The sequence below is a fragment of the Varroa jacobsoni genome, unplaced genomic scaffold, assembly GCF_002532875.2.
Source record: "Varroa jacobsoni isolate VJ856 unplaced genomic scaffold, vjacob_1.0 scaffold_521, whole genome shotgun sequence".
NCBI classification, from domain to species: Eukaryota; Metazoa; Arthropoda; class Arachnida; order Mesostigmata; family Varroidae; genus Varroa; species Varroa jacobsoni.
In genome coordinates this window covers 120,806-138,269 of record NW_019213423.1, presented here as the reverse complement: position 1 = coordinate 138,269, position 17,464 = coordinate 120,806, and the positions used below count along the sequence as shown (strand labels likewise).

Sequence of the window (17,464 nt, the reverse complement as noted above, 5' to 3'; positions counted from 1 at the left end):
TTCCGAGTGTACAATATTGAAGATCTTTAGAACGCGCATAATGAACCGGCTTGTCGGAAACGTGTTAACCGTGTCTCTAGCTCGATGGCTTTCAAGTCACAGATTTCAAGGGTACTATAGGTTAGGTCAAATCGGTACCGATTTTATCCGGGATAGCGGGGACCTGGTAGTATTAGATGTTGAAATGTTCGAATAATGTACCTTGGAATAAGTGAAATTTCTGCAAAAATTGTTATATTTCACTACTTCGCCACGATAATGCTGCCAAAATCAATAAAAGAACTATCGTCAGGATGGGTTATTGAAGGAATTGCCCAAAAATAGTTCTATCGCTTCCGTTCCGAAAAACTCCTCGTCTCTAAGGCGGTTGATCATGGCTGATAAAATATCGATCACATAATAACAAATACAAAAAGTAAGTGTTTCATTATCTATAATGAAACCTAGATTGACGCTAAACGAGTTGATGCGACATGTTTTCATTATAACATCTTGCATTATAAGGTGCTACCTGGTAAAACGAACGATTCTGAAATCTGCTGTCAACAACAAAAATAATAACAAAAAAAAAGTTGACCGGAAGTAAGGAACGGAAAAGGGGTCCACAACAATTCCACATACCATTAGATATCCTACAAAAACCATAAGAATTTTCCTGGAAAATTTTCATGCGTTGGCCCTGTGGTTAAGGTCTTGAATTGTCAAATTATCATCTGGTTCGGTCTCTGCAGAACCCTTGATTGATTGATGAAATTATGGTGTTACTGAAAAAGTGGCAGAAAATTGTTGATAAAAAAGGCACGTACTTAGTTTACTAATATTATTTTATTATTATATATAAAAGGTATTTTCTTCAGTTTAGACCTCAAAACGATCATAGCTTAATCATAAACATGCTTTAGATAAAACCTTTCAAACATTTCATTAAATACCGTTCTACAATATATAATAATTTAGGAGTTAAACATCGTGCCCATTATTATATTTTATATCGAGATATATATGTTTAGGAAATAAAGATACAAAATCTTCAAAATGAATAGTATCATAATAGCCGATAGTAGCTACACATATTTTATACAACAGAGAAACAAACAATGTTTTTCTGGTATGCTCGAAGAAACCCGTTACAACACATCTTTAGCACATGTTTCGCAAAAATGTATTACCGCACGCTGGTACAACTATAAGCCTTTTTCCTCTCAGTTGAAAAAAAAAAGTGAAAATTAACTATTAATACATATAAGTACCTATCACAAGATACATGTATGCTAGTGTTATGTTATTAGCAGGGTCTCTGAACAGCGCCACGTTTTCGCCATCTGTTTACCTTCCCGTCTGCCAAAACAGCTTTCGTACGTCATCGCCCCCCTGTACTTTGCTTCTCTCCACCTGCACTATACAAAATGGCAGACCATGTTTGCTGTTGCGTCTCTGAATTATAGGCCGCCACCTTTTCCATAGTTGTCGTCGAGGTTAGCTGCAGGGGGTTGTCACAGGGAATGAAACGATATCACCAATCAGTATCACTTCTTATCCCTGGTGGATTTTCGCCCCCTCGGGCACTGAATCCTGAAAATCCTTAGTAACAGACTGGTCAGGCCAATGGCAGAAACTCCCGATGGATGAAAGTTGGGCATTCTATGGACCGTGGGCATGACCATCTCCTAGAACTCCGCGTAGCGACCAGAAAAATGTCCGAAGGAAGCTGCCTGTCGCTTTCACGCACGCTCGAGCCGATTCAACTAAAGCCAACAGCTCACTCCGTTGCCTTCCAAACAGTTTCACTGCAGTCGTACTTCATCGTTGTTGTTATTGCACTATATAGCGACAGCTGTAGTTGGTCCTGTCATTGTAATTATCACCGTCGTAAGCTGCGTTGGTAACCGACTGGATTGGCGACTAGGCAAGGCATTCGGCCGAAATACTCACCACCCGTTCATATTACAGCCTGCTGCTAATGGTGTGTGGCAGGCGCTGACAGGCTCGCTTGTCTGAACTTACACGCATACACGCTCCCAGACAAATTATCCGGACACGCTAAAATACTAACAGAGAGACAGAAAATAAACTCCACGTCCGACTTTGAGAACGGGAGCGAGAAAGAGGCACATGTAGATGTGCCTCTTGCTCGCTCCCGTACCAGAACAAGCACCGGCAGCTACCGCAATGCAGAACGAACACAGTCATAAACAAAGCATAGAGCGACAGCAAGCGGGCTACGGGCGCACAGGTTCCATTATTTTCGCTCGTTGCATCACCACGACGACCTACTGTGTCTGTTGCTATGTGTCACTGGCTAAGCGAGCAAGCGACCAAACCCAACCGATGGTACCTTACAGTTGCCTTTGGTCCTCTAATTTTTTTTCGCTCGTTCTGTACACTCTTCCTTTGTGAGCTTTTCCCATTCCAGGACTGAACTTCCTTGCCTTATTATCTATCCCTATTGCCTAAATTAATAAGCAGTTTCAACAGCGATGACTGCTCCGGGAATAGTTGTTGTGACGAGCACATGATAAACCGCCGATGTCTGCGGCTACTGCTGCGCAAGCGGCGTCTGCCGCGCCACCAAACCCAACAACTGCTTTACTACAGTGCTGCCGCTTTTCCTATTCTTTTCCAGCCATCTCCTTGTTACAGCCCCCTAAAAAACAAGCAGATTCACGCACCCCCACAGTACGAGCGTTAATGCCCCACATTTCTCATCGCAGGAAAAGAACAAGATCCGAGTGTGATCCCACCGTCCCAAGAGCGAGAAAAGAAGCTGAAGAAAGTAACGGATGGAGGCTCTTTGAAAGCGCGCCACGTACGCATACAAAGGGACCGGCAGATGAGCACGTCTCCTACCGAGAAACGAGGCAGAGCAGAATTTGTAGGAACAGGTTAGGCAGGCAGGCAGGCAAGACCGCTTTCTTCGACAAGGGCGACGACTGCAGTGACGCCATCAAGGATCTGACAATGGCACGGCGGCTGGCTTCTGGCGAGGGACTCGAGAAGTTGCGAGGAAAACTTGGCTCGACGGTAATAACAATAACGCCAACTAGGACTGTGGTCGCCGCTGCTCCCGCCGCCATCGGAGCCAGAGATAGTGGTGATGGCGGCAGCGGTGGTATGTACAAATGCTACTGGACAAGTGGACTGCATCTGTTTGTAGCTGTAGTGAGTGTGCCACTGTGGTCGCAGACACTAAGCGACTACAAGGGAGTTCGTAGAAGATTGTTTATGTCGTATGCCTTTGTGCGCGGTCATCCAACCACCGTTCGGTTAACATTACTTCCTTATGGCATAACTAAACCAATCACGCTCTAACCCATATGGCTGCTCGGCCATCTTGTCGAGAAAATAATAAAAACGACGAAACAATGAGAACAATGAGTCTAAGCTCTGTCTAGACGCAGAAACAGCATTAAAACGAATTCTCGTTGGTAATAAAGCTGTGGTGGTTAGTGACGCTGCAACGGTCTTCACTGATGCGGAAATACAACACGCGTGTGTGTATGTTGCTTGTGGAAATGGTTTTTGAGAATCATGTGCAAGGGGAATAGATAGGGAAAGTAGCATTTCCTTTTTTGCGGGCAACGTATGGAGAGGGTGAATGTAAAACTCTCTACTCTCTATGGCATCTATGCGTTTCGAGGAAACTCTCGATAGACGAACGCATCAGGAAGGACCGACAGAATGGTCCTTTTATATTTGCTTAACATCACACGTTAGGCCCCACTACTGGCTCCCATTCACAGTCTCCGCCAGTAGGTTGCCATCCCAACACTCGGATGCGATCTATGTAACGTTTTAGCAGTTACCCACTGAACAGTGGCTTATCTCCGCATCTGATGGTGTAACACAAGCCTGTCTGTACGTGTCTTTCTAGTAGTTGCAAAATCATGTTAGGACATCGGCGATGCAGAGTTGAAACCAATAGACAATCGTGTTCCAGATAACACCAAGCAACATGCTGATCTTTAGCAGTAGCTGGACGCTTGATAAATGCAACAAATAGGAAAAAAAATAAAGCGTATGCGTCCTGAGTACTCACATTGACTACGCAACACGGATATTGCGCAGACCTTCTTAGTGGAACATAAAGCCATTTATCGAAACAGAGTAGTACGTGGAAGCATACACCCCCCGAGGGCTCTGTTGGGTCTGAAATTACTGCTCATCAAGAACAAAGTATTTTTTGTGAAGCTTTGAATAGCGTCTCGAAACATGTTTTTCGCCATTGACACATCCTTTTCGAAGACTGGAATACCGCAAGGATAGTTGTACAGATATACTATACGTTATAAAAGTTGTGACCCGAGTGTCCCAAATCGTATTGCTTAATAGCTGAGATAAGAAACAAATTCTTCTGAGATCTTTTTTGTACACTTCACTGCTAGTATCACTTGCGAAAAATTGACGCGCTTAGAAAAGCTTCTCAAGATAGTAGCCGTTGGAGAAAGTTAATGATGAAACGTAAGGATTTACAAATTACTAATTTATCTCATTATATATATATAAAAGATACACAGGGTTTGGCAATATATTGGAGTATTTATATCCGAGATATTTGGTCAGACACACTGCGATCGGGATTAACCTAAAGTATCATACTAACGTCACACTCTATAGAAATAGTACTACTTTTTAATTATTCAATAACATTGCCTTTTTTGTTTTTTTTTTTTTTCGAGAAATTGAAATGATTAAAGATGTCATCATACTAACTGCGCCTATGTTAAAGCATTACCCATTCTCTGCCGACTAGTTATACATATATCGCACGTTAATCATACATCGTATTAGTTGCGGATTCAAATCAGTTCAGGTCTTAGCGGGACACGAGGACTGGAGCTGTCTAATCTGACGTATCGACTTAGATCCCGAGTTCTGCTTAGAATAAGCCAAATACTGAATAGCTACATATATCTATACATATATAAGACGGGGCACGTATCGGGGCAGTAAACCTATTTTAATAGATCTCAAACCACATAAATAGAATACCCGACAGCTGCAGCGATAATGACTGACAGCCGTTTCTTACATTTTCGTATTGCTAAAAAGCATCACTACATGACATTGTATTGTTTACCATTACCGACAATGTTGCGTTCCCCACACTCACTAATTCTAATATTGTAATTAATGAATAGCTCCAATTTCTCTGTGTGTCTTATATGACGCAGCGTTCTGTAAAAAAACTAAGCATCTAACTCACTTTGAAGTTGAAATCTTTCATTCAGAACCGGTTTTTATGTAGCAGAAGTTCAGTGAGTTTCTAAACAACTCGACGTGCCATCTACGACTTCGCTGATACAACGATCCGACTCCTTCGTCATTCGTGATCACCACTAGACTGATCCGATTCCGGTCAACGAACGCATAGGCCACAATACTCTTTTCGTGAGCAGAAAAGTAGCGACAGTAACCGCAGTAGCAGCAACGCTTTACGCCGCAGTACGAAATGCCATGCTTAGCGCCCATATTACAGGGAAGGGGTGGTCGTCGTTATTGCTACCGCTGCTGTCGTTTCCGCAGGTCACAAACAGAAACACATTGTGGAAGTTCCTGGTTAGACAGGGCGCTTGCAATTTTGTTTTTATATATTCTGGGCGTAACAGTGATAACGTCGACGATAGTTGGTCCTATCCATGTTCGTGCGTAACAATATGCAGCAAGCCTCCGACTGAGACGGTCTTCGACGGACAAAGCGATTCGTCATTAACTTCCGCCTCCTTTCAGTGACCAGCACAATCATGCGTGGTTCGCCGTGAGCTATCTAATTCGGTGGCAAGGCTGCCTACACATAATCCTGCCAACTGCTCACCTGTAGTTCAGTGCCTATCTAATACCTACATATGCCATCTTACCTTTAAGACACTGATGTGTCTTAAAGTATCATATCCGAAACTGGACATTCTATTCTTTTTGATTAGAGGTCTTAAACGCCCTCATCATGAACTGGAATCACTAAAGAAGCCCACGAACAGCCTATGAGGCAAAGCCTTTCTGTCCTGGCTAGAGTTACTGAGCCGCCGCCGTCGCCGCCACAAGTGAGCTCCATGTCCAATTATTCTAGTCACGAGGAAAGCAAATGGGAAAAAGCGAAACTGAATAGGAAGTAGATGAGGCGGCCGACCAATGAAGACTTCACCACTAGTACCATTGCAAACTGCATGATACTTACCTAGGGCTTACGTCTAATGCTTAGTTGGCCTGATCGTTGTCCTCGGCCTCTCGCAACCTTGCTAACTGTCACGAGCTAAGGACAGCCTATACGAAATATTGCTTGGGGGAAACAAACCCGGAAGAGGGCCATCCGTTCTGTGGTTCGAGCAAGGGCTGGTAGTGGCAGCGTTAGTGGTGGTACGTCAATAGTGTCTGGGGCCTTGGAGGGCTATAATTGCCAATAATAATAGCCAGCGCTTGAACAAGCCGCGTAGAGCGAATGTTTATCGGCGGCAAGCTTTGGTCAATGAGCGGATAAATAGGCAGGTAGATAGGCACACTACTACTAGAAACTAGTTAGCTTTGTTTGGCAATATTCTCTTCGTATCTGTTTGTCTGCATGTGGGCCTAAGGTTGGTGTCATCAGTTTGGTGTCTGTTATCTTTGACGCTGGCAGAGGCTCGCTCGTAATTGCTAATGATGCTATTGGCTGCCAGATAGCTAGATGACGGATACACATATAAATTCTATACACATACTTAAACATGTTCACACATTCTTATACATGTTTAGCTTGTTACAACTAATACACAATGGTTACATCGCTATAGACTTTGGGCGTACAGAATTGGACATTCATCAGTGAACTTTGCTTTTACACTTTCGGATAGATGATGACAGCGATATAGACCAATATAGCGTGCTAATCATATCTGACTTGTATATATGTGTATACATATATATATTTCAATTATGCGGTTTTGCAAGTTCCCTTGGAGTCATATTTTTTCTTTGACGTTTGAGGGAAAACTTGAAGTTGTTATCGTTTTTCCTCACTGCGTAATCTTGTAAACTCCAGGATCATTTTAATCTTCCCGTCTTTAATTAGCCATAAAAAATATCATTTCCCGTCGTTGAAGATGTCATTTGATAAACAAACCAAGGTCGACAGACTTTGGAAATATTTGTAGCGTAAAGACGTCGGCTTGAAGGGAGAAAAGTGGATTCGTTTTATGGAGCTTTACTGCCATCAAGTAGAGTTCGTTAAGATCAAATAAGGCTTATTACAATATTGGCAAGCCGAGAATTGCGAGCGAATTGGGCAGAAATATTAAAAATATCGTGCTTTATGCCCCAATGATAAACAGGCACTTTACAAGACTAGCTAGGAATTGTTTGGTTTATAACAAGTCAGTATGTAAGTGGTGTGGTTACCAGCTGAGAATTGGAGCCATGATCGGTCTAAAACACAATCCGTGCTCCTAGAACATAACGGTAGTACTCCATAAAACCAATATATTTACAGCTGAAAACGATAGAACGAGAATCTCTATAGCTGTATGTAAAAAAAAATAGATGTGTATTCACGCAAACTCCGCTAAAGTCTTTTTTTGCGGTGCTTGTGGCCTGGGAATGATACGACGAGGGCCTTCTTGATGGTGTTAGGCTTTTCAAATGTTGTCACACCACTTCGTGGTAACAATAGTAATACCGCAGCTTATAGCGTCAGTGGCCTAACCTGTTCATTACTACGCTTTTTGGCCAACTTCTATGCTTAAGGGCCCGTCAAAATCTAACTTTGTCGCCTTGGTATTAATCAATAAGTGATGAATGAGTGTGTATGCAGAAGTGTGCTGAGACATTTTTACTACTTACGTACTTATAGAAACGTGATGAATGTATTCGTATATATGAAGAAATTACCATTGGTGTACAAACGGGTATCGCGTAGCATATTCTGTAATCGTACGAGACAACTCGAGATATTGCTCGACTGTCACATGTATCTGGGTTTTCGCCTATCACGAATCAAATATTGACATTTACTATTTCTGCCGTAGGCATTTCATCATACGCCTGGCTCTGACCACGAAATAAAATCTGTCTATGCCCGGATTCGAACCTTCACCACAATGTTTCCTCAAGATTAGCACACAAATACGTCACCCGCTAAGCTAACACGGAGACGCTTTAGGAAAGGTGGTTGCTCGTCTGCTTATTTGACACTTCGATGCTTGCACTCATTTGTAGCGACGTTAAAACGTCGACATTTTCAATGCGAAGTGATCTAAAAAATAATTTTTATTAAAAAACAGGTAATAACGTCTACTTAACTACTGATCTGGCTCCGACGTTACTTTGATTATGTTTGTCTAGAAAACACGATTAATCAAATTTGTTCGGCGAACGCCTTGTCGTGTCGAAGGCGAGATATTTTGAACAGCGTTGCGGTAGCTGAAAGAAAGATCGAAAACCGTGTACTCTAATGTAAGGAGATAGAGATTTGTATCTGATAAACTACATTTTACGTATAGAACTTCATCTAACTATCCTTCATCTAATAAAATCCAAGATAAAAGCTACTAATTATTAATGTTGTTATTAAATTTAGATGTTTTTGGAATTTATTAGAGATTCTGAAATACTAGATATTATTAAGATCATAAATTATAAGCTACTGACTTATTATAACTTATCGTTTTATATATATATATATATATATATATTATATATATATAAAAAAGTTAAACACAAACAAGTAATTGACCCATTGACATCGACGCTTCCTGATTAATATCATGACACTGCTTATTAATGATTTCCATATGAAGTAATCTTGACTCCTCGTATAAAAAAGGTTTTACAATGGGCAACATTGTAACGCGAACGAATCATATACTTCATTTTTACTATATCTGTGTGTATAAATGACAATTATCTGTGTTCCATGCGGTTCTATATGTCATTAAACCTCGTACTGCCAAAGCGGTGGTCTGATTATTCAAGTATAAATATTGCTTTCAAATATCACGGAGTAAGTCCCAGATTAAACAAGACCGTGTAAACGATCAGTGAAATACATGAGCGCGAACAAAGAAAGCAAACTAAACAGAAGTAATAGTACCGAAAAGGCTCGGCAACATGCTGCGAATCTGTTTCATTCGCTAATAACAGCACGTGCTCAAGATCGGGAAATAGAAGCGCATGAAGTATCGTTGTTTAGCTGGGTGCTTTCAACTGCCCCATAGCGATGCCGCCAGCATTCAGCGGTGAGCACGGCTCAGCCAGTAGACATTCAGCAAACTCATGCCAGGACGGACGAGACGCGTATCCTTCGCTGGATGCGGTCCCGACTGTGCGGCAGTCATACCACACGAGGAAACTTAAATAAGCCTCAAATCAGCTATGGTTCCTGGAGTGGCTCCCTCTCGTCCTTCCACTCGGTTCCACCCAGTTCTGAAGAATATTTCCAGAACGAGGAATTCCTGTTGGCTCCAGTAGCAGCGGCGGTGGCAAAGGAAGCAAAAATGAATTATCAGATATGTAGGACTACGTGTTATTTTAAAGTCCACGTACATACACGCGCGCGCTTGCAGGAACGCACACAGAAACTCAAATAATATTATATATCTCTGCAGAGAGGGATGTTGATGAACTACGCCGAACAGAGATTAATAGCAATAGCTGTGCGAAATAATTACCGTAAGAGATCAGATACAGGCTACAGTGGGTTCTGTGAATTAAGATGTTAAAAAATTTGCAAAGTAGGTACTACACCTAGGCATACGTACATATTCATCCTTTTGTTGTGCTCGCTGCATGTATGCACCGGACTCTACCGAGTAAAGTTTTTCTAGAGGTTAGCATTTCCCAAGGCGTCCTAAAATGAATTTAAACTTGCGCATTGTGAACTTATGTTCAAGTTTGTTGCAGCTGGTCTTTCAGCCTTCTAGATTTCTCCCACGTCTATGGCGCTTGTTCTCTAGCAGCAGTCTGAAAATGGTCCGCTCTACAGACATTAGGCCTTTGGCAGGGATATTTGTAATGAGAAGTTTAGATAACTTCCGCGCGATAGTTCTTCTCTTATCCTGTCTCAGATAAGCCAGTGCATTGTTCTAGCCATTAGTTAGCTATTGTTATACAGTCACCTAGTTTCGGTGGTGCGATTACGTATTATAGTTTCGGTATTTTCTTTACTATCTTCGTTTATTAAACGACTCTGCTACGCTATGTACATACATAATCGATCAATTCCCTTTGATTTATTACTTTGCAATTCGCGGCCAGTTACTCTACTGAAGTTACTTTTGTTGGTGCTTTTTTCACATTATCCATAGCTTTCGCCGATGAAATATTTCTAGAGCTGTCGTTTTGATCAGGCTTCTCGTCAACATACGCGATGTGAAAGACATGTCCAAACCAACAAAACGACAAAAAGTGACACATATTTACATATAAACTATTACCCGTTTTAGAATTCAGACATCATAGAAATCAATTTATGTTATTTTCGCAACTAGGAAGCATAATAAATATATAATTTTTTTTAATTATAATGAAATCTTTTCTTTCATGTCTTGCTATTAAATATGGAAGTTATGAAACTTCACTACATGTAACAACGCATAACAATAAGAACACCGCTTATGAGTTTTTATCTCGTATGCAATAGTAATTGCATATAATGGACAAGTCTAGGACATATAATAGAAGCTGTTGGTTGGTATATTATTAAGACAGCTTAAGAAAATCTATATAATTATATAAGTATGTAATAACAAGTATTCAATATAAGCCGGAGTAATAACTATAGTGTAAAAATAAATGGGTAAGCACACAGTTGACATCTATGTTGCATTAGCCAAAGCCGGTTGCTACACGCTGATGCGGCCCCATCCGTAGAGAAAAAATTTGCTCGGCGAGATCCTCGGAAGCATGCGCGTAGCAGCTGACGGTGTCTTCATAACGGCGGATTCTGAACGAACGAAGGTGTAGGAAACAAATTAATATGCTACAAAATAGGTCAAGCATTTGTATCGGTTTAGAGAATACTTTATCAAAGATGCATTAGCTGAGTGGCTTTAATGGTATCAAACCTCCAACGACCATAGCGTTCTCGTACACTTCACGGCAGCTGCGGATACATAATGAAGAGATTTTATGCGGGCCCTGCCAACAAAACTGCCAGCGAATCTGATATTTAATGGAAGTAGATATTTCTACTGGTCTCGGAGATATTTGTACAAGTCGTGAGTATCTCACCCCAATTTTGTACCCAATTCGTCGTTTGACCCACCTCTTGTAAATACTATAGGTCTACGAGTAGGCTTGGGAAGCATGTTTTTCTGGGCAGGGCCTGCTTTCATTCAAGCCATTGATTTATCACGCCACGCGTTTCTCCGAAGACCAAACTTTCGCTGCCGAAGTTCTGTAATACTAGCGGAACTTCGTGCATTCCGTACAGCTTGGCCTGCTGCGCATCTCGTTGTAGCGAATTCACGTCATACGCTAAGTTCGTTTTACTCAAACTACATCCAGCGATGCGTTAGGTATGAGAACAATTTTCCCATGTAGTTGCAGGCGAACTTAGTAAAAAGTTCCTTACAAAAATTGTTATATTAAAAGCAAAGATCAAATGAAGAAAAAGCAGCCTACGAAATTGAATAGGAAATTTATGGAACACCCTGCCTATATGACCGAAAGGCTTTGGAAGCATTAGGTACATGTAGGATTCGTCTATCATTCATTGAACAATAAACAAAAACCACCTTTTAGGGGTAGACTGGGGCTGTCCGTTTTTTAAACGCAATGCTTTTCGGTAGCCAACTTTACTTCGGATAACTTTTCGGTCATATGCATTGCTTGGCTCCAACTGCTCTGCACAGTTTACCAAGCAGTAGCCAGCGAAAGAGCTCACAAAACTCACTCACTCAGATTAGCAGCTTTTCAGGCTTGAACGCTAGTTCAATGGAAACGTTTTCTGCGCATCTACGACCCGGCTTGGCCACCATCTTTAGCGGTCTTCGAGCCATAATGACTGATACTTTCAATGGGGGCTTCCGCAAGTTGCCACTACACTGGTCTGCTTCCACTTTTCTCTTTAAGGTCTTCTTTTTTACAGAAAAACAGTTATGCGCGAATATTGTAGTAAGATTCAAGCTTATCTGCATGCAGCTGACAGCGTATCAGTTGGCTTATAGGAAGAAAAAGCTATATCAGATAGAGCCACGAAAATACACAATGGTTCCGTTTGAGATTCGTACACCCCGCAGTAGCGTCTCCTCGGAGACCTATAAAGTCAGCATAAGTAGCAGTTGAGTAACCTCAATCTTAACTACCCGTATCGCCTATTTTGATTATTTTGTTATACGAAAAGCATTATATTAATGAGTGACGAATAAAAACGAAGATAAATGATGCTGTAGATTACGCTGCTTTTTATCTTCTAGCAGGTCCATCTGTACTATAAGACAAACGCTCTGCCTAGAAGTCAACTTTCTTCAAAAGCAGTCAATAGAAGGCTAATCTAGCCGATTGTCCCTTAATGGAAAACTAGCTTACAACAGTCAGTCCACGATAACGTATTGCATCTCCAGTAACAACACACCCTAGCATTCACCTGAGTCATGCAGTTTGTGTAAGAAATCATAAAGCCTGCTTTATGATGTTTTAGACATTGAAATTACATAATAAATGTGAAATGTTAGGGTGACGATTTTCGAGAAAATCATTGGTGTAATTCGGGTATCGACGTCAGGATCGTGCTAAATCTATCCGTATCTAGGGTACCAGCCTCACTTGCTATGGGATAGTACCACTGCCTCCGTATGATTTTGACGCGTATGGTACATGTAGTAACTCGTTTTCAGCGAACCAGGAACAACTGTCCGATATGAGTTATCTCGTTAGCTCTTTTCTGAGGAAGAAGCAGCTGTAGTACTGCTAATGGTATTATTTCCATAATATTGCAATGCTAACCTAGCGTTTCTTTACTTATCACAAGGACATGTGGGGTATTCTAAATTCGAAATCACATTGTTTACACTAAAACGAGTTAGCTGACTGAAGCGGGACTTAGAACTCGAAATATTTATTTAACGGCAATACCAATAGTGGTAGTTCTAGTGACAGAAGCAGCTGTCGGTGTCGTGTAGCCTACTCCTGGGCTGTTAGGTGATACGTAAGGAGCTTGGGAACGTGCCTGGATAGCTGTCGGCTTTCTTGCTAAGCCCAGGTGCGACTACTGGCAGGGTAGTGACGTAATGTTCCTACCTATTTTCCATCTATTTATTGCCAAATGGGAAAGAGAAAAAGGCCGACCAGCATAGACGGCTCCGGAGGAAGGGATGATGGTAGCTCTATTAAAAGTGGCCGCTGTAAAAACGGAACGACAGACCGATGAGTAGCCTAAACGCCACCGTCACTCGCATACGACTGCCTCCGCATATATACAAACATACACTCCTCAAGTGGCAACAGAGCCCCCTCATACGCTCTTTCCCGTCCCATCTTATTATTTCTTTTACAAGTTGCCGCTTTGCCATATACCCCTTTAACTATGAAGGTCTTGTAGGAAGGGTTCGTGCTTCGGAAACACGTAAGGCTCTTCCGGTGAAATCCATGGCGGTCGGACACTGCTGGCGCTGGCAGCAGGGTCAAAGGATTACCTCACTATTGCTAACGAAGCCTCTCGTTTGTGCTCGCTTTCTGAAACCTTAAGATCAGCGGTGATGGCGGCAGCTTGGTTGGCGGCTGCTTGTCTAACCCGTGCTTGCAAGGGCTTTGGTTTGTAAGTGAAGTTTACAACCTCTCGACCATCACTCCCCTGTCCACCTGTTTTCATTTTTCGCCCTACAAATAACCTATCCAGGGGTTTCTTTCGAGGTTGCTACCGCGGCATACCTCAGCGTCTACCCCTCAGTCCACCCTTGTCGCTTCCTCCCTAGCTAGACACTACCCTAACATCAACCGTTTTCTATGCTACCGACACTCCACACTTTGTTCCTTCCAACGACTCTTTCGCTGTGTGCCCCCCCAGAATCCAGACCATCCCATTGGGCTATAGCGGGCAGGGTCCGCTGTATCAGCGTGAGCTGTTGCCCGCAAAATGAGGATCACATCTCTCCATTGAGGCGCCAGCGAACGGGTTCGTGTTCAGTGGGCCCATCTAGTGCTCTGCATATATAGAGGATCAGCGCATATATGTAAGTAGCTGGGAGACAGCCATTGTAAAACAGAGCTAAAGAGATAGCGCCTCAGGAAGCTGTATGTTCGGCATATGGCAGCCTGAACGTCCGGCCGATAGTTGCTGCCCTAACAATATCTGCTTGCAGTTTCTCTGAACCATCTAGATTTCTATGAAAAGAAACGAGATATCCACCGATGATGGCACTAGATAAAAAGCCAGACGTTGACCCTGATTAGCTTTAGCTGACAAAATAGGTCACGAAAAAGTTTAGTGCAGCTATAATACTCTGTTACTATCGGTACGCTGCGACTGAGAAAGCCCGATGTCACATACCTCTAGTGTTGAGCGAGAAGTTTTCGTGGTTTACGGAAAATGACTGTAGAGCCACATGGTGTCCTTCACTTTCAAGTGCACATTATAAATCCTTAATGAATTATAGGCCACGTAACTTACTTGTACGTTTAACTATAACGAGGAGGCAGTCAGAGTGGAAACACACTTTGACATCATACGTAATTGTAGTAGATATATATATGGATGTCCTGGTAAGATGTGTATACACGTACATAGCGGCGCGTCTAAACTGAAAAATGTTACGCTTTGTTTCTAGCACTGTGTCTAGACAAAAACAGGTTCTTCAACGAAATTATTTCCATGTGTGAATGTAAACACTTTGGTTTCTCACTGTCATGATTGGTCAATTCAGTTACCGTCGACTGTGATCACAACTTTGATTCGAAATCTAGAATACTAACCAATCATTCTCAATCGTTTGTTTTTTTTTATTACACAAGGAACAGTTCAGTAGTGACCCTGCGTATATAGCGCATGAAAAATTTCGACAGAACCAAACGGCTAAAAATTTAAAAGAAAAACTACAGCTAATCTCAAAAATACTAACCGTTGGAGCCTATCTAGACAACCCATTCGGAATCCATCTAGACAACAAGCTGAAACGGCTATCTGTTTCTGTCTGAAAGACGTGAAGATTCAGAAATGGCTCTTCAAGCAATTTTTTTTAAATCTAAATTCAATTGAGAACTTCTGATATGCCCCATGAGAGCTCGGGTTCTCTGGAAACCACGTAAAAGCTCACAACATCTTGGCAATTCCGGGCAAAAAAATGAGTGGGAATTGGGGGAAACTCTAGCGTGAAAAGATTAGAAGAGCACACAAGGAACAAAAGGCCAATTCGTCTGCCGAGCTGTTTTGTAGAAGCTAACAAATTAGCTTTAAAGTTTTCCATTTTTGACAACGAGCGGCATTCGTACCCGATTGGTCAAAATTTAAAACGGCCATATTGTCTCCCAAAAGGAAAGCACTTTTCTGCCATCCTAAGGGTCCATTCCGTGGAAACTTACATTCAGCACCCTACGCTCATCTTCGTACGTAATCACGACACACTATATATAAGCAATATTTCAGCAAAAGTCAATTATATCTTATTCTGTTTCAATCGATACCAGCTTAAAAAAAAGTTAGTGGAAAAAAAAATTGCTCAAATACTATATATCATACAACGAAGCGATTTTATTATTTTTCAGAATACAATATCTACCTGTAACCTTCTCGGCCTAAAAATGATCAAATATATGAAGCCTACTTGTATGGTTAGTAGGATTAGTCTGCGATTGTACCGTGTGATAAGATGAAGCGTTGAGTCAAATGACGTATAGGTGATGATGATGGCAAAGTTCTTTTTTTAACTGATATACAATCATACCTGGTCCGCATTTGACGAGTCGAGTCGATCAGTATTGCAGAGTACGTACAATCTAGATCCTGTAAGCGTAGCATATCGTAGGGTATATTGGCTAATATCAAGATTTATTTACCAATGCCACCACTGTATAGCAGGATACATGATAAAACTGTTGTCTAAAAATCGTATGAGCAATGGCTTGATAGGTTGTTTTATTAATTCCTTAACGTATTCATAAAGATATGTATATGTATAAAACTTTTTCATGCATAGATCTGATCTTATACGAAGCACTCTCTCTTACACGCGTCAGAAATCATCTAGCGTTAGTAGGTTAACGGCGAAGCGTTCCCTCCGGCCTCATCAGCCATTATCGAGCCTGCCATCATTATCATATTATCAATTTATTTCAATCATATTATACCAGTTATTATACACGTGCCGTATATACCGTACTGATACGATTTTACATACGAGAACGAGCGCGAGTGGGAAGAAAGGACACAGCGACAGTCTTGGTACTATCGAGACGGACTCCAAATTGAGTTTTCTCATTGAAGTTGAATAGTTTCTTATTGTCACTCTTCCATTTGTTCTTAGATCGACGTTGCTAGTTTTACTGTTACAAGCACTTCTGTTACTACATCAATTTAGTACTATCGCTGATCTTTGTATCGCTGCTGATAGTGCTTCCGCCGTTGCTACATGACTGGCAGCTATGATAGTTGATTATGGCAGACACGATTATTCGGCCCATTAATCATTCAGCAACATGCCGATCATGCTATGGCATAGGTTATCCTTAGTGGTCCTTTTCCACAGTGGGATGAGCAGGCTGACATGGAAGACAAGATGGTATTATAGAGGCTTGTGAAGACAGACGTATGGTCAGGAATGAAGAAAGTACTAGACTTACTCTTTAGTCGATATATCCCTGTTCTGTGGGCTCTGCCAACAGTAATCTTCATTGGTAGACATAGCGGCTACGATTGCGTGGGAGAAGTAGCTAGATGGAGAGCAGCTGGCCGGGAGGATACTGCGAAAAAAGAATCACGACAAGCGAGAGAGGAGGCCTTATCTACCATCTATCTACCAATAGAGGGTAAACGTTGATCTGTTCATTGCCTTTAGTCCCGTCAATCTACATTATATAGATTGGCTTTGAGTCAATTAGTCACGATGTTCGGCTAAAATCCTTGATCGACCTTTCGATTTATATTTGGTCGTGCATCACGCGTGTTGTTTTTGGTAACAGAAATTGCGGTTAAAGATATGATCCCTGGGAAGTTCTGCGCCCACTGATTGTTATTTGCTAAAGTAAATCTTCCAAGTGGGTTACGAGCACCACGTACGAGGCATGCATCTCGATAGAATCCCACACGCTGGTTCATTTCCTTGAAAGTTAAAGTAATAATTTATTCAGTGTAAATTAGGGGATCCCTTTGTTTTCGTATTCTGCTACTTTGTGTGTGGTGCACACCCACAACGAGTCAATCATATTGTTTGCTCTTGTGGCAAAAAGTTTTATGGCCAAGCCGTATGAAAAATAAACGCTGAGTACCTCTTTTCCGTGTGCAGACATAGAGCTCAATGGAATCATACATGAATGCAGAAATGATTCCAGTGGCTCCATTATTCAG

General features: G+C 41.7%; 2 long non-coding RNA genes across 2 annotated transcripts; both read right to left on the bottom strand.

Annotated features, from left to right (window-relative positions):
* Nucleotides 1–571: 571 nt before the first annotated feature.
* Nucleotides 572–5,654, bottom strand: LOC111261129 (uncharacterized). The gene is made up of 3 exons (XR_002680801.2): nt 5,204–5,654; nt 4,037–4,155; nt 572–2,048 (listed from the first exon to the last, which is right to left on the bottom strand). It is a non-coding gene; the product is annotated as an uncharacterized LOC111261129 (long non-coding RNA).
* Nucleotides 5,655–9,146: 3,492 nt separating this feature from the next.
* On the bottom strand, nt 9,147–17,446 carry LOC111261128 (uncharacterized). The gene is made up of 4 exons (XR_002680800.2): nt 16,741–17,446; nt 15,846–15,904; nt 10,773–10,909; nt 9,147–10,314 (listed from the first exon to the last, which is right to left on the bottom strand). It is a non-coding gene; the product is annotated as an uncharacterized LOC111261128 (long non-coding RNA).
* Between the last annotated feature and the right edge of the window lie 18 nt (nt 17,447–17,464).